The sequence below is a fragment of the Rhinolophus hipposideros genome (assembly GCF_964194185.1).
Source record: "Rhinolophus hipposideros genome assembly, chromosome: 2".
Classification (NCBI taxonomy): Eukaryota; Metazoa; Chordata; class Mammalia; order Chiroptera; family Rhinolophidae; genus Rhinolophus; species Rhinolophus hipposideros.
Genome location: NC_138048.1, coordinates 74,354,205 through 74,375,518, shown reverse-complemented (window position 1 = coordinate 74,375,518; position 21,314 = coordinate 74,354,205).

The window sequence follows — 21,314 nt, the reverse complement described above, 5'->3', positions numbered from 1 at the left end:
AATGGAATACATTAACCATTATTATTATGGAGTGAAGCTAGCTGAAATTTTTGTCTTTGATTGTGTACTATTCTCTGTCCTTCACAGTATGTTGTCTTCAGACCTGATTATTCCTCCTTACTTACTGATTCTCTTGGCACCTGGACTGACAATGCTCCCTTCCACAGGTTCTGTTATCATTCTGAATGCCTGGAAAGATGTGTGTTCAACCCAAACAAACCATTAGTCTCATCTCCAGTGACTTTTACTTTCCTGTGCGGTGTCCTTCAGGCACCCACCACTATGTGTAAATCTGGGACTTAACCTTTACCTGATACTGCTCCAGCTCTTAAATTGTAATTCAGACTCTGTGATTATTTGACCCAAAATTTTGATTCTCTGACTGTTGCTTAATTATTTCCAGTAGTTTAGTCTTTAGTGTTATTGTTTTACCACTTAGCAAATAGTATTAAGAGCCTTATTTGTATCTTATATTGTTCTAGACAATGGATTTCCTAAAGTGAACCAGAATGTCAAAATGCCTGCTCTCATGGAGCTTACATTTAAAACCCTGTTTCATTCTCAACTTTCCCATATCTTCTTTCCTACACAGCTTAAGTCGTATAGTCCATCATTTCAACCACTTTTAATATCTTAACTCCTTTGCTTGCTATTCTTCCGTTGTCTACTGTCAGAAGCCCAAGCCTAGAAGACTCCAACCACTTCCCTTCTCAGTATATTTACCTCAGTGGCTGAACATAATTTGGAAGAAATCACATAAGTGTGTGGATAAATCCCACAATAAATTCATGGTATCCACAAGAGCAATGGAGGGCCCTCACCACATCTCAGAAATCCTTTTCCCCCCGCTATGTTTTCCTAGCTATTTTTCTAGATCCCTTGATACTTATTTCAAACAGACAAGTAAGCTTAATAATGTTGGCATCCAGTTCCACATGGACCCACAAATCAACTCTACAATCCATGCTGTTACTAACAGATGATGGTGGTTATTATCAGTGCACAACATCTGGAAGCATCGTCTTTAATCAGGGCACAGAGACTGAGGCAAATACAAAAGGTTCTGGGCCTTCTGGTGCAACTGATCTCCTTTGCCTTGGAGTTACACATTTTATCTAACTTTAAAATCCAGCTTATATTCAGGAAGAACAATTAAAGTAGGACGCTCCCAAGTGTTGTTCATAGAGAAAGAGCAAATATGCATAACCTCTGTCATGCAGGGTGTCATGCGGGGTCTCTGGTCCAGCTCCCGGCATAAGAACGCAGGACGTGGTGAGGCCAAAAAGGAACACCCACGGAGCCATAGATAGGGGGTTCATACCACTATATTCTCGCTGGCGGCTGGGTTGGAGACACAGGAAGCAGGAGCCACGCTATCTGCAGCCTGCCATCCACTTCTCTGCCCTTCAACCTCACTTGCTAACTGCAATCTGTGCTTGCTAGCTTAGCCACGGCAGTTATATTAGTGGCAAATGGCTAACTGGTTACAGCTGATGGCCAGCTAGTCACAACTGATGGCCATCTACTATCCGAGGGAGCACCTTTCCATTTGAGGCCCAGAGCCTGGAAACTGCTCTCTGGGACTCTGTCCCCACAACCTCCCTGGGATGGCTGACCAGCAGTTCCACCACAAGGTGATTAAACGTGCCCCGAAACTTAGAGGACCCCTCGGTAGCAATTTGCATGTTTGTGCCTTGGTTTTGTGTAAAATATACATAGAAGAGCCAACTTAATAAGGTTGTTGTGAGGATTGAATGGGAAACACATGTAAAGTGTTTAGGATATTATAGGCTCCTCATAAGCACTCAGAAAATGTTAGCTATTGTTGCTAATCCCATTTCCATCCATAATTGTGGCTCCATTTCCCTGCTTCCTGCCACACCAAACTACTTTAAAATACCATCTTTTGTGTTTGTAACCTTCATTTCCTCATCTCTCTGCCATCGTTTCACACCACCACTCCTCTGAATCTGTTCTCACGACAGTCACCAATGGCCTCCTTGACACTAAATCCGCTAGACTTTCCTCCGGGTTCTTGCTTTGTTGACCTATTAGCATCACTTGACATGAACGACCACTCTCTTCTTCCTGAAACACTCTTACCCAACCTTATGTGAAGAGACACACCCCTTGATTTCTTCTTATATTCCAGGTTATACCTTCTCACGCCCTTTTTCAGTCTTGTCTGCCTACTTTTTTTAATATTGGTGTTCTCTATGGTCCTATCAGAGGGTCTTTCTTTCCTCACTCTGCATACTTCTCCCTACTGTATCCAATTGTCATGCAGGGTGGCCTGCAGGGTCTCTGGTCCCGCTCCCCACATAAGATCGCAGGATATGGTGAGGCCAAAAAGGAACACCCATGGAGCCATAGATAGGGGAGTCATACCACTATAGTTTCACTGGCAGCTGGCTTGGAGACACAGGAATCAGGAGCCACACGATCTGCAACCTGCTGTCCGCTTCTCTGCCAACCAATCAACTCCACTTGCTAACTGCAATTGCGCTTGCTAGCTCAGCCACCATCTTTTTGCCAGCCACCATCCGCTGCTAGCGTAGCCACGGCAGTTACATTAGTGGCCAGTGGCTCACTGGTTACAGCTGACGGCCAACTAGCCACAGCTGATGGCCATCCAATCACAGTTGATGGCCATTTACTACGTGAGTGAGCACCTTTCCACGTGAGGCTGAGAGCCTGGAAACTGCACTCCTGGCTCTGTCACCACACCAATATACTCCCATAGAATTGCTATCTCTACACTTTAGGTTAAGCTATAGTCAGAAAGGAAATGGCCTACAGAATGAGGCCTATCTCTCTCTCACCTAGGAATCAACGTGCACATGGTCCAGCATGGCAGCAGCTGTGCTCCACACAGTCACTCAGGGCCTTCTTCTTTCATCTGGCTGTTCTGCATCCCTACATCATCGGCAGCACCAGTGTCTGCTGTTCAAAAGGTTTCTGTTAAGTTCAGCATCCTGCTGGAGGGAAAAAGAAATAAGACAGTTCAGGGGTAGGGACTACTTTTTAAGTAAATGGCACAGAAGTTGTATACCTCATATGTATTCACAGTCCTCTGGTGAGAATGCAGTCAAATGACAACAGGTCTCCACAATGACAGCTAGGAAATATGGACTTCAATTGAAAATCCTCAGAGAATAGAGGAGGACAGATTTTAGTGGACAACTAGCAGTGTCCACCACACCATCTACAAATCAAAACTATAAATTCTGTATCTTTAGCAGAAATCCCTTTCCTTAAATTCAGACTTGAATACCTAACTGCTCACCTGTATAGTTGCACTCCAATCTCCCACTTGTACTTTGGAAAGCAATGGTTCAAATGGAGAAGGATCTTAAGTTATCTGAATCTATTTGGTATGGTGATTAGCAAAAGTTTGGAGAGTGGAGGACTTGTATTAAAATGTATCTGAGTTGCTTTCCTCCTGAATTGACACTATGAGCTCCACTAATAATAGTGTGGATAGTGACAGATTTCTGTATTCTCCAAAGTGAAGTTCCAGTGATCTTTCTAAAATACAAATCTAATATTACCACATATGTAACTTTTCAATGATCCCATTGCCCTCAGAATGAAGTCCAAATTCTTAATATGGCTTACAAGTCTTACATCCTCTCATTTCTACTTAATCTTGCCCTACTTAATCCTCACCCTGGACTTTTGACTCCAGATAAATCATTTCTTCTGGTTCCTTGCATGCACCATCTCTCCCTTGTCTTGAGATCTTTGCACATGGCATTCCATTTGACTAGAACTCTCTTCCTTAGCCTCTGATCCTTTTGCCTGACTAATTCTTAATCATCCATCAGACAGCAGTTTAGTTATCATGTCTTCTAGGCAGCAATGGGACTCTCACTGGCAGCCTTTTACTATTTACCTCTTTAGTACCTCGTACTTACCCTCTATTACACTTATAAAAGTTTGTTATAATTGTTTTTAAATCTATTTCCCCATTAAGAATGTAAACTCTGTGATGATTGAAACTATTCTGTTCACTGTTATATCTTCAGAACTTGAATAGAGTTTAGAATGTAGATGCTCAACAAATGTTTATTAAATACTCATTTAATATTTGGATATATGAATAGTTTGAAATGACAACAAAAGTACTATGAAAGCATTTTATGGTAATTAAAAGTTCTTGATACAACTATAATTAGGATTATATTAAATAGATTTTTATTCACTAGAGCACATTTTTATTTAGAAAAATAATCCAATAACATTTTGAGAGTAATGAGCTGAATAAAATGAATGATGTCAGGACAGACATGGAAATGTCAGAGTCTGCCTGATTTTGGTCTCTCCCCCTTGCCTGAGTCTTTTGTGCAGTCCACATGTACAGAGCTCTTGCCTCAGCCCCTCAATCTGGTTCCTTGAGGCTTGTTAGGTGAGGGTTATGAGGACATGGTGAGCCCAGAAACACTAACCTATCAACTGAGCTGACTCTTCTTTCTGAGTCAAACCTCTCCCTTGGGCACTTAGAAACTACTCAGCCATGGTGGCCATCCATTGTAACTGTATCACCAGTGATTACTGATCATAAAATACCAATGTTTACTAGTACTTTTTTTTTGATTAAAACAAACTCAATGTCATCACTATTGTAGCATCACTCCTACCATTTTTCATTCTGATATTTCCTTGAGTGAGAAAGAAATGATGCAGTTTATGCCGGAGCTGAAAGTGGCAATTGGATACGCATGTGATAGATCACCAAGTTATCTGGTTTGAAAACTGGAAGGGTGGTTCTCTTTTACATAAATAAGTTCACCTTTACATGGAGAATAAAGAGTCATCCAGTACGAGTTCAACAAGAGCAAGCTAATTGTAACTCTTTCAATAGGTAAAGACAAAAGGAAGACTGTGGCCTAAGGAAAAAAATCTCAGGACTGAGCAAGGCAGGATGGTGATGCTAGAGAGAAGGATGAAGTCCCGAAAGCCTGTGGGTCCCAAGGAGCCGCAAATAACTCCTCCAGTGAGGGAGAAACAGCAATTCCACCAGTGGGTTCCAGCAAATATAGCTGAGTTCCAGGTAAGTATCTGTTACGTGTAAGATATATGGATGGTCTAAACGGGTGTATTTATAGATTTTGCAAGGGTATTTAGGGGCTTGACTGCCCACACATCAGTACCATACTAGATTTTAAATTTTTATTGCTAAAATTAATCACACTGTTATATTTTTAACATAACATTTACTGCTGAATTCAACTGGTGTTGTGTTGCAACATCCAGCTTTTAATTTCGGGCCTCCAGGCTTAAATTAATTTAGAGGACAATTTATGTCCAAAGAGAGAAAACCTCATTGCAAAGTGGAATTTACATGGAATGAGGCACCAGGCTCCAAAAAGTAACTATCTCAAGGTCTCCTGCCAACACTGCACATGTGTATCTAAAAGAAAGAGAAAAAAGAGACAGCCCTCCTTTAGGCTATTTCTATCAGCAACTGCATGAAAGGCAGGCTCAAGGTTTACCTTGATGTGTTCTAGTGCCTGATCCTACCAGGCATCCCTGTGGTTTTTTCCACTTGGAGATCTCTGGAGCATGTCAGGGAAAGCTGGTTATGTTCTAGGATGCAAAAGTATGGGAATGATGACTCTAGAGATGTGGTGAAGAGAATTCTCAATAGTTTTATATGCTTCACATTAACACAGGCAGGTCCCACAGAACCGAACGTAGATACATACTCTTTCTTAATTGTATTGTTCTTTTCTTTGGTTCATTTGCTGTATTTGTTATTGTTCTTGTTGCTCTTGTTTGGTTTTGTTCACTTGAAAAGTCGGTACTTGTAACAATTATGTTAATGAGTTATATACTCTTGAAGAAAAATTTCAGAGGACATTGTGTAATGTCTGAAAGAGCCATGAGTCTCACTATTTCTAAAAATTTAAACGTTCTCAAACTTGCACTGGATGAAGAATCTCTAGCCCATGCAGACATCGATTAGCTGTCTTTCATCTTTCCCCACCTCTTGCTCAAATTATGTACGAAACTACAGCACTGCAGAACTAGCTGCTCCCCAGTGAATCCTCAGCTGTCCTAAATATCATTTTCTACCACCCTGAAGGTTTAACTACAACTACATTTAATTGGCATTGGTGGGCAATTCATTGGGGGCATTACAGTGTGACTACTCAGGAAATGTCTGCCTGCCATAGTGCTGGCAAACTTATTCCTCTAAAATCTCACAAGATCACTTGTCGAAACTTTTTGTGCTGCAATGTTGATGATATGCCCAGTTCAATCAATCAATCAGCAAATATTTATGTTAAATGCCTGTCCTATCACTATTGCTAGCATGAAGTTTCCCTTCTGTTGGCCAACATGTTCATGTGAATGGTGTTCAGACAGTCAGGGTGATCTTTGTCTGACCCCAGGGGATAGATGCTGTTGTTTCTAGCCCTTCCCAAATGGAAAAATCAATTAACCCACCAACAGTTACTGAACACCTACCGTGTGCCCACATTTCAGGTAGGCTTATACATATTTCTTCTAGTCTGGTGAAATTCTCAAACCAGGGTCACTCCCTGCTTCTCTCCTTCCTTCCCTCTTTCAATAACAGTTTATTATATTAGCACCTAACATCTGTATAACATTTTGTAGTTAACAAAGTATTTTTATTCTTCACTTTACCAACAAGTCTGACAGGGGGCTTTTTTAAATTTTTTGCCCTCTTTTACAGCTGAAGAACCAAGAGATTTGGTAAAAGTCACAATCAATAGAAAGTAGAGTAAGCATTCAAGTCCTCTAACTCCAAAGTGACTTTCTCCAGAACCCCATTTCTCTCTGCTACACATAAAACATCTGCAATAAGTGCTTGAGTTGGGTCATAGGAGTGATAATCAGATGAATAAATAAATTTTTAACTTCAGAAATTTAATATCAAAGCTAACCCAATGATTTGTCTCACTCCAAAACAGAACTAAAAGCCTGCTGCATTTTAGAACTCCTCCCTCGTATCTAGCTAGAGGTGACCCAAATCTCTGGAGTCTTCCACTGTTGCTTGGCCTCACAGAAGTTCTACTTGCATGACTCTAACTTGATACTGATTCAAACGACATTTCCCAGACCTATGCTTCTCAGCAGCTGCTTATCCAGCTGTGCCTTAAATGCAGGGTCCCTTTCTTCTCCCTCCTCTCTTTCACCAGCTCTACCATTCACTTCACTGTGGTTGCTGGCCTGGCCCTATCATTCCACTCAAACAGTTTGTGGTATGGTTGTGGTTGCCCTTCCTGTCACTCATGTCAAAGACATTGTTTCTCTGTCTTTGACTTGTAATGTCTTGAGGTTCATTGACTTGAGGTTCAGACATTGACTTGTCAAGAGGTAGAACAGCATAATGGTAAACAAAGCATGGAACTCTGAAGTCGGACTGCCTTGTTTGGAATCCTCACGCCTCTATTTACTGGTTGTGTGATCTCAAGCAAAGTGCTTCACCTCTCTGTTCTTCACCCATAAAATGCGGATTATAGTAGTATCTACATCACAGTATGGCAGAAGGATTCAAGGAGTTTCCTATGGTGTTCCCACACAAAACCATGGGGAAAAAAATATTTGACACATATTACGGTAAATGCTACAGGTCTTAGCTGTTACTATTTATTATTACCTAAACTACTTAGCATCTTAAACTTTTTTTCCTTCTTTAATCCTAATCTTCCCTTGATCTCTGTGGCACCATGTTCTCGTAATATTATTCTATCTTTTCCAGTTGTTTTCCTCATGCTCCTTTTCTCTCTCTCAACAAATAAATGCTTAAGTTCTTCAACTTTCACTTGTAAGATCCATTCTTCCTATGTTTTCTATCCTTCAGCAATCTTATCAAAAATTGCACATTAAATACTAAGTTCATTCAAATATATACTTTCATGACAGACTCTTCACCTGAATTCATGATTGACATATCCACTTGCCTTCTTAACATTTCCTCTTGTGTGTCTCACATAAAAGTTAAATTTAATCTTTCTCCCCAAACTGGTCACCTTCTGGTATTCCTCTCTCAATAAATATAACCAGCAGTCAATGTGTTTTTGAAGCTAGAAACCAAAGAGTAATCCAGAATATGTCTGTCACCCTCACGTCCTATATTCAATCCATCAATAATAAGTCCTGAAGATTATATCCTTTTATTCCGATATCCCTAACACCCTACAAATGCTTCCAATATCTTTCACCTGGACTATTACAATAGCTTTCAAAGTGTTCTTTTCTCATCATTCTGACCTTTGTCTTTCCATTTTTCACACCTCAAGCAGAATGATATTCTCAAACACAAGATCTTATCATTATTTGCTTAGAGCATCTCGATGTCTTTCTTATACTTTCATAATAAAGACAAAATAATTCCTTCATAGAGCCCACAGAACTGTGCCCCAAGAGCTTTAAATCATCTCACACTTCCTCGTGCTTTCTTACTACTGAATCATTGACGATTGTTAAATTTCATTAAAAATTCTTTGCTCCCTCGGGACTTTGCACACACTAGTCCTTCTGCTCTTTCTCTCTTCTTTGCCTCATGAGTTGCTATTCATCTTGACATCTTGGCCGTATCCTCACATCCTACAAAAGCCTCATCTCACCTTGCTGACCAGATAACCTCTTCACATTTCTTTCTCCATAGCATTTACCGCAGTTGTAATTTTATATCCCTTTATGAATTATATCTGTCTCATACAATAGACTATTAATTCTATGAGGCTATGGCTTAGAGGGAGGATGGTTAGGATTATATCCCCAGGACCTGATATAGAGAAAAAACTTTTTTATTCTTTTATTAAAAAACCTTTTTTATTCTGCAACCTCATCCCAGTAAGTATTTAATAATTAAATAAAGAATTATTTTATGGTCTGAATGTTCAAATGTCAAACACTCAGTTTGCTACACAAAAATATTCAATCATTCTGCTTGAAAAAATTTTTTTCTATTAGTATTATAGACTCTGTTTAAAAAAAAAAAAAAAAGCCATCTGACAGTTCATTTGAATGGCCACAAGAGAGCACTAAGAAATTAAAGCTTAAGAAGATGACTGATAGTCACACTTTACGTATGTGTCGTTTGCTAGTAAGAAGAATTGAAAGAAAAAGCTACTTCTATTTGTTCTTAAGATTAGAAATATAGATTAGTAATTTTTAAAGCCCTTTAGAAAAAACAATATAGATAGCATTAGTAAAGTAACTGAAAAGACCCTTGAAGTAGGGCTTTTACGAATCTAGTTCATGTATGAAAATAAAAGGAAATAATTAGTCTGGGCAAAGGGACATCTTGAGTGGTCACCTGGCCCATCTGTTCTGATTATGCAAGTCAGAAAGGCATGTAAGCCATTTACAAAGACCCTAGAAGATCCTGGTATCCTGTTGTAGAACATGGCCAACACTTTAAAATGTGAACTATTAGGAAATGTATATTTTATAGATAATCCTATTCTCTCATGTTGTAATTTAGCTACTATTTTAAATAATATCTAGGGGTACCCTATTTTTCGCTGAGGTCCGTCCCTATTCTTTATGTGTTCCTGTTCTACCTTGCTTATACAACCTTTGTCATCTTTTTTTACTTGAAATTTTGGATGACATGAATTTTAAAAATGAATTTAAAGATCATGAATTTGCAAAAAGACCAGCCCTGTTCCTGCTCCCCCTCCTCTCCCCCTCCTTCTTCTTCTTTTTTTTTTTTTAATATGGAAAAGGCCCTTTTTCCTAATTGCTCACTTTTTTCTTCATAGCGTTTCCTCAGCCACTTGAGGCCCGTGTTTCTCCCATCATTGAACCTTTCCAGATGCAAAAAAAAAAAAAAAAAAAAAAGTCAATGCAATGCCTTTGAAGAGCAGATTTTAGTGTTTTGTAATGTTCTCCTTATATGAAAAAAAAGTATTTTACCCTTGCTAGGAAAATAAAAAAATTGTGTTATGGAGATGTGAAAGTAGAAAAGGAAGTGAGTGCCTCTGTTTTATTCATCACCTCTCAAAATAAGTCTTTAGTATCCAATTAAATGTTTTTCAATAGCCAGAACTTTTAAATATTCTAAACTGTGTGGCTCAAGGGATGGCTGAGGAGCAGGATGCTGAAACTCTGGTTGCACAATAGAGATAGCATTGCCATAAACGATGAGTAAATGCAGTAGTCATTTCCAGACTTCCTCCGGTTACCTTTGAAAGGGAGTTATTTCACTGTGCCCCGGACTTTGCCCTCTTTGATAAAGAGGTTTGTTGAACTTCTGAGGATCTCCTGATTCATACCACCGTCTTTTCCCATTCCTTTTCTTTCCCATTCCCTGAACAGCACTCTCTTTCCACTCGCAGGCCTTTGTGCATGCTTTTAAACAATATATTGACAATAAGAAAATAAGTTTGAACTTTAAAAAAAATTCCAAGGGAATGAAACAGAGCAAAGACATTCAAACAGCAGATGGGCAGGAAGGTAGAGATGTAGGAGATGAGAAGGGAAGGGCTGTGGGTGGGGTGGGGGATTAGATATGCAGGGTACTTCCTTTTCTATCAGCTCACTAGGGTTTTGGGTGAGTCACCTAACATTAATCTCATCTGAAAAAGGAGATGTGAGAACACTTCCTTAAAGAAATTCTGTGAGTGGATACAGTAACATATAAATCTCTTTGAAAGACATTCCCATAAAAACTCCACGTATTATTTTTATTTCTCAGCTTGCTTAGCCTTCACATTTCAGGAATCATGGAGATATACCTTGCCAACATTAAAACAGGGGGAGTGCTATGAATTTCTCCTTTTTATGTTTAGAAACAGCTTTTTAGTAGAGTTAATAAGTTATATGGCAAATATGAAGTTGCTCAACTTAATTAAAATAAAATGTCACGTTCTAATTCTACTAACATTCACACAGTGCCTAGCATGTTTTGGGTTCTCTCTCTAGGCACTAATAGAAACTAAATGAATGCAGGACTCTGGCAAGAATTAAGGCAACTGTAGAAACAAGGGAATGAAAATTAATGGGCCCTGAGTTAGTTGTTGTAGATTACGACTCTGAAACCAGTCCTGAGCTTTTTCTGGCTAGTAGGCATACGTAAACTCAATGATTTGGTCTTTCATCCATCCCTCCAACAAAACATGGAGTGAGTGGCTACGCCAGGCCCTGGCCCATCAAGAATAAGATAAAGTCCCTTTCCTCAGGAAGCACACAGTCTCACGTAGGAAGACAAAAAATAGATAAGTAAGTCAATGAAACAACTATATAATAGTGAGAAACAAGTTTATTTACATTCATTTTTGAAAGAAAATTCAGGCTACTCTGTGAGGAATGGATTGTAGGAGATCAAGAATGAAAGAGAAAAGATGAGTTAAGATGCTCTCTATAAGTCAGTTTATAAGCTTATATAAGCCTATCTGAGAAGTTAATATAAATTGATATAAGAAGCTATGTAAATCAGGTGAGCAAAGATGGTGTCATGGACCAGATTAATCATGTGATGTTAAGTAGAACTGGGGCCTTTTGTGGTACATGTAGAAATGTCTGGCAAAGTTCCTTTGAAAGATAATCATATTTTCTCACGAGCTAAACTAGGTGGTGACTGTCAGAATTAATGCACAAAACAGATGAGCCACAGTTGTTCTACATGAGAAAAACACTTTCACTTTGTGTTTAGCTCATCATGATTCTCTTCTCCAATTTAAGAACATTGTGTCAGAACTTTCAATGTGGATAAAACTTACTCTGCCTTCACTCCCCGCTACAACCCCTTGGATTCTCAAACTCCGCAACCATTGCAAGCAATGAAGAGGAAGGTAGGGTCAGTAAGTTGCTCCTGTTAACATGGAAAATGAGAGGTAGAACTGCTAACAGAACACAGGTACTATGTCTGGACTTCACTAAGGCTGTAATCAGAACCACATTGCTTTGTAACAGGAAATCTGGGCTTCTAAGAACTGCAAAGTGGAGATTTACCAACTGAACTAATCATGCAAAGAAAACGTCAAACTGCAATAACAGATTTTCATACTCCTGTCTGCCTAAAGAGCAGAGGTTGGGGCCCCTGCCCAGCATAGATCACAAAGCACACAATTATCTAGGCTCCACGTTTCAGTAAAGAGTTTTGCCTAAATGTGCCAGATATTGTTAAAAATACAAAGAACCCTGTTCATAAACACCAGGCTTTCTACTGATCCAAAAGCACATGTTTATTTGTGTGGTCAGTGGCCTGCATATTTTAAGAATCATGTAAATAAGAAAGTCAAACTACTTTATTGGGTAAGAGTGGAATTGATGGCCCAATAATCAGACACATTTGTGAGTGGTTGTATCTCTACATATGCTATTGATGAAACAGCGACTGTATGCATGTGAGAGAATTTACAAAAACACACTGCAAAATTTACATATTCTTTTATGGGAAGAAAAGACCTTTCTCTTTTTTGTTTCATGAACACAATTAGAAAATAGAATTTTTTTTATAACTATTCATTAGCTATGCCTCCAAGTGAAAAGAAATACAACTGTTTAAGAACAATCAGACCTGGAGTGGAAAATGTTTCTAACCATTAAATATAATCAGAATATTTGAGTGATTTCTTAGGTCTTACCAGAGAGGGGAAAAAGTAGGTAAGTCTGCTTCTGAGACGGAGACAATTGTAGTTCCCCCATTTGAACACTAACCAGAAAGAAAATTAAAGTTGAAAAAAAAGTCTTCAATCTCACTGAATAATATGCCCAATCATACCTAGTTTTCGGAATATGCAGATGTTTCCTTGAAATGCTTTAACATTTGTTTTAGACCAATAAATGATTCCTTTTTTCAAAGCCAAATGTTTGACTGAGTAACCATTTTCGGTATGCCCCTGTTCTTCTTTCTATAGAAACTGGCAACCTCAAAACACGACGCACAGATAGCTGAGTCCAAGCTCAATTTATCACCAATTGTCAACCAACTTTTTTAAAATGCTAATAGGATAATCAACATGAATTTAGTCTATTTATATATATCTTTTTATAGATAATCTATTTTTATATATTTATTTTTCTCAGATCAAGCCCGAGACACGTTAAAATTAGCATGTAAATAAGTTGAAATTTTTTTCTGATTTTTGGCAAAGCATAGTCGTTCCTTTGCCAATCTTTGCACTATGTCTGGATGGTAGCCTTTTCACTTTTGTGCCCAAGAGTGGACATTTCCAGTTTGATCTCAGCATACTTTCTTCAGAGCCTGCTTGAGACCTCACCACAGCTCACCAGGTAGCAGCTACAGAGATGAAAGCTAGTTAACAAGTTGAAAACTCGTTGCTCTTCCTGACCTATATACAAAATGTCTTTTCATATGACGATAAACGTACAAAAGAACTTCTCTAGATCTCATTCATGGCACACTCTTTCAACAAATTGCCAAAAAGAAAGCTTAGGGGACCTCCATGACTCAAAAATATGAAAGGTCAAAGAACCTGGGCATGGTAAAAAGAAAAATGAGGAGTAAAGGTAACTCATTTGTGTCATGCACATACTATCTAAACAGGCTAGTCAATAACAAGATGGTCAAAACGGAAATGCAAAGTGCTCAATTAAGTCAGGATCAAATTCACATTCCCCCAATTCACCATGTTTCCACTACCAAGTCATGTGGTGTATGATGGCTATAGTCTGTTAACTACAGCTTGCAGGGGTGTTGGGGGTGGCATTGTTTTAAATTGCACTTTTATGGTAGAGCTGATTAATGAAAGTCACAGAGCAGATGAAATGTTTGATTTGAATCAACTGCATAGAGATTCTTTTAGGACATGAGAACTAATAACAAGTAAAAGCAGGAAACAACACCTTTGATAATGAAAAGGGGAAGAAAAAGAATGCAATTTCAGATGTGCATTTAAAGAGTTAGGACTCAAATACTGCTTATTTGCAATCTTATGAGTAAACATAGATCCAGGTTAAAACAAAGTCACTTATCTGAGCATGAACGAGCAACGTGAATTCAGAAATCTGTCTAAACCTTGGTTAGAAATAATTGCTACTTAAAATATTATAATTCATTTTTAGCCTTCAACAATATGTTATTTTAGTCACTTCAATATCTTTTTTAAAAACTCAAAATATACTGTCTATAAGCACATGGTTTACAAAGGTCAAATATATGTTCTGCTAGGAAGAGAAACTGACTTAGAAATGTGGAAATTTTCATTGAGTTATATAAAATAAGGAGTTAGTTCTTTCCTAAATGTTAAAGATGAACAATGTATTTTTTCCAAATCAATTACAGGTTCAACATCACCATCACTTAAGGAAAATATTTAGTATAAATAACTTAAATGTTAATATAAAAGTTATTTCTAATATATTATTTAATCTATGATTACTGAGGGTTTTTTTCCCCCATAAAGTATTTGGATCATTATGATTCATTATTTTATTTGCGATATTACAGTAATTTAGATTCATTCAACACCTAAATCCAGTGATAAATGTATTTATAAGTATTATCTTTATGTCAGTCCAGGGAGCTAGAACAACAGTCCTGCCATGAAAAGGGGTTGGAATAAAACCAATTTAAATAAATTAAAGATGAATGGTTCAACTTCTGTAATTATCAGTTTTCTTTTTTCCAAATGAGACCTTGAAGAGTAGTCTATTTTACTTGAATGCTGATCCTAAAACAGTTTTGATTACTTTCCACTTTCCATTACTAAATCCACCCTTCTAACCTAGAGATTATGAAAAATAAATAATTTGCTTTTACACCATTATTCAATTTTAGAATTGTGAATGACCCTTCGTTGGATAGTGAGTAGTTCTGCATTTATTGTCAAGCATATCCAATGACCCTTTTCCTAAAGCTCTGTCGGGATAAGGAGTATTTGTGAAATAAACAACAGGGAGAAAAAGGAGAAGAAAGAACATCTCATTTTTGTACCTATTTTGTGAAAGGGAGTCTCTCTGCCCTAAGACTCAAGGTTTTAATTTACTTTTAAACATATAGAATCATATTTTAGAATCGTTTCTGCAAGCAGAACGGTGTTTCTTACCAGAGTCACACTGTCTGCAAAAACTAGAAAGGCTTCTTTATATTTGCTGTTTGTGTGCTTTAAGTCTTCTAAGTTTTCTTTTCCAAACTAATGGAAGCATACAAATGTTGCATTGTAAATGCACACAATGGCGTGAGCTAACCCAAAATAATATGACTGTTGTTGACTACGACTCTTTTTTAAAAACATTTTTCCCCCAGCAGCTGCTTCTGACTTCAGTTTTGAAACACTATTTCCATGCACATCCATGAATTATTTCGAATTCCTTAGTTTGTAACTCTGCTCTTATTGGTCACAAGGCAGGTTTTGAACCATTGTCCTGAGAAAGATAAAGCTCATACAAAACTGAATTGCACAGGAGCCCCTATTTCTGTCAATAGAGTTCCCCATAAATGCTTTTACTTTCAAAATTGATTTAATTATTCAGTAAAGTGAGTCAATAGTTCATTGGTTTTCATATAAATCAATGTAAAATGAGAGTTTGGATAGGTACAGTATGAATAGAATGGAAAACAGTAAAGAATGACCTTGCATTATAAAAATTATATCTAGAATCATAAAGTCTCCAGCTTCTGTCTAATTAGAGTTATCAAGGACGAAGAGTTTTCTAAAAAGTTAAAGTTTTATTCTTGTCTCTTTTTTAAAATATCAGATCATCTGGTTTAGAAAAGTGCTCTTTATTGATATAAGTGATAGTCTCAATTTCTTCAGCAAAGAAAAATGCATTAAAACATCACTTGCTATCCAAAGGAAAAGTGAAAAAATCGACTGTCAGCTATTTCCAACAAAGATGATTATGCAGAGTCTGTGTTGTAGACCAGTTATCCCTGTATTGGAGGGAAAGGAGCACCATTTGCATGGAATGGCACTAAGAAACATATAATGGAATCTGTCTTTTCCAAATCAAACCTAGTTTTCTTTGCTTTCCATTTTTTCTTTTGCCTTTTCTCCTTTCCCCTTTTTCCTTGCTCTTTTCTTCCCATAACTGTATGTCTCATTGAAATTTTGGCTTTCTTACTACTCAGCTCAAATGGAGCATCTAAGACCAAGCAGATTTTTCTATTTGATTTGAATTTTCGTCCAGATGATTTGCACCCTATATAGATACACCATTTTCCAAAATAAGAACTGGCAACTTTCAACTGCTGGTTCAACTGCCAATGCCATAAATGTAAGGTGCTATGATGGAATCTTACCGTTTCTAGTGGAAAAACTCAATAAGTGGAATTCTTTCTCTATCAACTTTCTTACATTAAAAGGATCAATTAAAAAAATAAATAAACTCAGGTTTATTCCATTGATAATTCTTCAATGGAAGAATTATCAAATCCAAAGGCATACATGAATCCTTAGGGCAAAGCATCTAAGTTAAGACACATTTTTACAATTTGATTCTATTCCAAACATTTGATCATTTTACTATGTTTGAGGGATTAAAACTTTCTCTTCTGATGCTTCTTGCATTCTCCAAGAAATGTTATTTATAAAAACTGTAAACAAACCGACTGAATATGTAAAATTACCATCTAAGAACATAGCCTAAAATAATCATTTTCATAAGTGTTTAAATAAACTATAAGGTGGTAGTATTGCAGATTCTTTGTAGAAAAACAGGTTTTGGAAATTTGTCTTGATAGTCCAGCTATGAAAAAGATATTCTTGATATGTTTTAATAGCACCCCAGATTCTTCAATGACAGAATTAATATATAATAATATAAAATATTTTAGGACATTATTAAAAATAAAATGTGTAGATTTTATCTTTAAATTGCTATTAAAATTTAATTTGCATTAATTTTTTTAAGTCAACACATTTTAAGGAGTTCCATATGACTCTTTAAAGAGTTTTGATATAAATATGAATTTTTTAAAAGGAATCGAATTTCCCAAGTGGTTTGAAAATTGTTTTAGGAATGTTCTCAACTTTATAGTTCAGTGTGTTAAAATAGCATTAAAATAATTTAATTTGAAAATTGTTAAACTAAAAAAATAGCAATGTTAGACCTTTTAGTAAGTTATTAAGTAAAATTTTATTTGTTAGTTTATTCCAATACAGAACAAAATGGTTTTCTTGGGAAAATAATATCGGCAGTTTTTCTCAATAATGTAGAAGGGTATGTAATCACCCCCTTTGTTCCATGTTGTGAGCACAAATAGGAAGCACAAAATATATTTTTCTAAACTAGTTTGAAATCATTTTTCAAGAGATGGAGCATATTTTGCATGTATAGCTCTCAGTTGTTTGTTTCTTGGACAGGATATAGCAGTAACTTCCTACAATTTTAATTCATTTAAAAAATATACTTATTCCAAAAGTCATAATGACAAAAAATAAAACCAAGAATCATTGACACATTTATAGCAGAAATTTTGAAAACTATCTATGCCTTTTTGCAAAGAAATTTTGCTTCTTTCCCCCCAAATGCCTTTGCAAATGAGATAGACCTCATAAGCAGCTTATATCTTCCAATAAAGATTACATATTAAATAGGGAGTTAATCTAAGATGCAATGTTCTCCACCTCTTCTAAACTATTTGGAAATAACTTTCCAATGTTGAGGAATAGCTTATTTATTTATATTTATATAGTGTTTAAAAAATGATAATGCACTTTTAGCCAAGAAATTACTTAACTAAAATTATATGACTTGTGACTAATACTGTGTGCTTTTGTTTTTAAAGGAAAAAATACAATTACGTACATTGTTGGGATGTATTTATAGAGCATTTTTATTGTTAAGTTATGCCTTTAGAGCTTAAGGAACATTTGAGAACAATAATCAGTAATGTGTAATGGTATTGTTAGTGGAGTCCTTTCTATTGAATTTTCAAGATGTTGTAAAACGAGATTATGTGAGTAGCACCTCTGGACACTTTTTCCCATCATTGTGTTAGTATCAATCGCTGACTTCCACCATTTCTCCGGGTATTAAATAGAAACACTGTTTCCCACTGCCTTGATTGGAGGGTTTATAATACATGACAGAACTGATAACCCTGCTGAGATTAAACATTGTAACCTTATGAAAGCTAAATGGAACCTGCAGCTCCAGAGAGTGTCTCTAAGACAGACCTGAGAAGGTACAAGTCTTAACTTTCACTTCTTATTTTCACAAAGCACTTCTCCCCCTAAGCAAATCTGACTCAGAAAGATAGTGAGAAACCTCTGTCTTCTTTAGCTTCAGCCACAGTTCAGCAGCCATTCCACTGGCAGAGGCAACCTTTGCCAAATGCCGACACTAATGCCTTTCGGCAGAAAGTGTGGGCTCATGCTCTCTTTCTGGGCGCGGACATATTGCCAGCACACACCGGATCAGTTTGCAATTGGCAAGGCTCGGCATGGCTGGAAATTGAACCATTTATGAAAAAGGGGTGTCTATTCCTGGCTCTGCCCTTGGCGCCATCTATAACTATGGAAAAAGCCTTCTCACATTTGCTTCTCTGTTTCCCACATACACAAAAAGAAAATGAAATTTAACAATCAATCATTGACTCCTCTATAAGAACTATGAGGATCAGATATTAAAGTATTACCTAATCTGATATATTGAGGGTGGTGTACCAGCTTGTAAACACTGGCTGCAGAGCCCAATCAATCTACAGCCGATCCCTAGAATTTTAAAGATTTCGGCTACATATTTATCATCTTCAGTGTTCATAGGCAACCACCCATGATCAGTACAGAAATTGCATGCCCTCTATTCTCCACTCCCTGGACTAATCCTAAGAAAACAGTTACTTCAACATAGCTCTGAACAGTGCCTTGTCAGCAGAGAACTGCTACCTATAACAACTTGTTTTATGTCTTTCCACCTGTCACTTTTCTGTCCTTACTCTTACTGATTCCTTTTCCAAATCCATGCAGTGTTCTCATTAACTTTGAAACTTAGTCCCCACCCACTTCAATGAATTGCTGCATGGGTTCTGGCTCAGGAAGCCTCTTTTCTCTCTCAAAGTGTATAATGTGTTATGTTTCATTTTGATGGGGAGATAGCCAATGACCCATTGGAAAGACTATGAGCTAAGATTTGAGTAGCTGGTGACAATGTCATTACCTGCTATGCAATGTATTTTAATTTTACCAGTTGACAGTGTCTTAATCCAAAGGAATTAATTTTTTATGGTATTTTTTTTGAAATAATTATTTATGCTAAAAAAGGTAAAAGCTCAAGGACAGAATTTTTCTGAAAAGAGATTTAGTCAACTGCAAAGTTACAATAGATAGTGATAGCCTAATGCTACTCTGTGCTTGTCAAATCATATATAAAATGTTTCATTTCATTTTGGGCCCCTTATTCTAAAAGGATTGTCAAATTGTAAGAGTATGACATAATAAAAGAAAAGTCTGAAAATCAAACAACATTAGGAATAATTACAGTAATTATGGATGTTTTCATGTGGAGAAGATAGACTTGGAGAGGAAGTACCCCCATGAGCTTCAATGGAAAGTGGTATAGTAGAGGAATTGGACTTGCTCAGCGTGGTTCCCAACAACCACACATTGCAAGAGGAAAGATACAGCTCAATGTATAGAATAAAGCTATATCCACTGGATCTGTTAAAAATAAGAATCTTCTTTATCAGAGTATCGGAGACAGGCATCAAATGGTTGCAATGAGCAAAATATCACTCTAGCATAATTTTTTAAAGTAGCTATTGAAAGAAAAAAGAACAAGGAGACACTTCCAGAACTCTACTACAGGCAGTGCAGTCAGGCTTCCTGAAAATCAAAATAGTGTCAGACATCTCCTCTCCCTGCCTCTTTTTCTCGGAAACCATAGTCTCTTTTCCATCTTTCTCTCTTTAAATCTGCTACATTCTTCTCTCTGCAGAACAGATTGACCCTTAGAACTTTCTAATTTCTGTACCTCCATAATTTCAACTTGTATGTGGCTCGGGCTTGCCATACCAACAACTCTATTACTGTCTTTATCTTCCCTTAGCATTGTAAGCCCCGACAGATCTCTCTACCATTTCTGGGTCTTGTAGTTCAAATTTTTCCAACAGGATTTTAGTTGGTTTCTCTTGAGTCCAGTTTCATACCAGACCCAATTTATTATACTAAGTGGTTTGTTCTACCAATAGTCAAGACCTTCCATCAAGTGCAGGGACAGGGAGCAGATTCTTGTAGAAGGGAGTATGGGAGAGACAAATACCAGCATCTCTAAAACATGATAGTGAGCTCCCTCCTGCTTCAAGAGGAATAAATACTGAACAATCATCCCCCAGTATTTTATAGGCATGTATACATTGGAAAGATTACCTATAAAATCCTTCTAACTTTTATATTTTGATCTTGGTAAATTTCAACATAAATAGTAGATTTTAGGGGAAAGTTTTTTGCAGGTTCTCAGATCACACCAAGGAGGTGACTGACCACACTCCCATTTATCTAGCCTAGTGTTTCCCATCTTACTATATGCGCCCACCATTCAGCCATTCAGTCATTCTTGACTCCACCCTTTCTCTCACTTCCCAAACCCAATCAACAGAAACTCACAATTTTGTCTCCTAAATAACCCATTGTTCCATAGACTTTTTCACTAGACTACTGATGCCACACTACTTCAAGTCACCATTGTGTCACATCTGAAATATTTCAAAAGTCTCCTAAATTGTCTTCCAAGGTCATTCTAACCCCATTTTCCACACTGTGGCTAGAGCTACTTTTCCAACCAATTCTGTTCATGTTGACCCCTGTTGAAAACAAGATTTATCAGGCTGTAAGTTCAGAATCAACTGCCCTTCAAGAATCTACACAGTTAGGGTCTCACCAATCTCTCTGATCTCATCATATACTACTTTGCTCTTTGTTCTCAGAGCGCCAGCCATACAGTTTATTTTCAAAAATGAAAATATACCAAGCTTTTTATCCCCTCAAGACCTTTGAACTGTTACTTCCTATACCAGGAACACTTTGTTCTACTACCCTCAGGCTAGATAAGTTCAACTCAGCCTTCACATTTCAAATTAAGTATTATGACTTCAGAGAGGTCACCTCTGTTGAATGTTTGCTCCCATGGCACATTGTTATTGCTCTTTTGCAACATTCAACTCAGTCAAATTCACTAGTTCAATGTCTGCCTTTCCCACCAGAGTATAAGATCAATGAGGTCACCTGCTAATGCCTTCAAGGCAATGATAGCACTTAATATAAAATATGATTTAATAAATATTGGCAGAATTAATGGTAGCCTAGATCTAATACCAAGCATTCTGAAGATGTGAAATTCGAATTTTTTTTATATATATATATTTTCAAACATGATGGAAACTTCAGACTTTTTAAAACCTGTAAACATGGTAGGGGAAAGCAAGA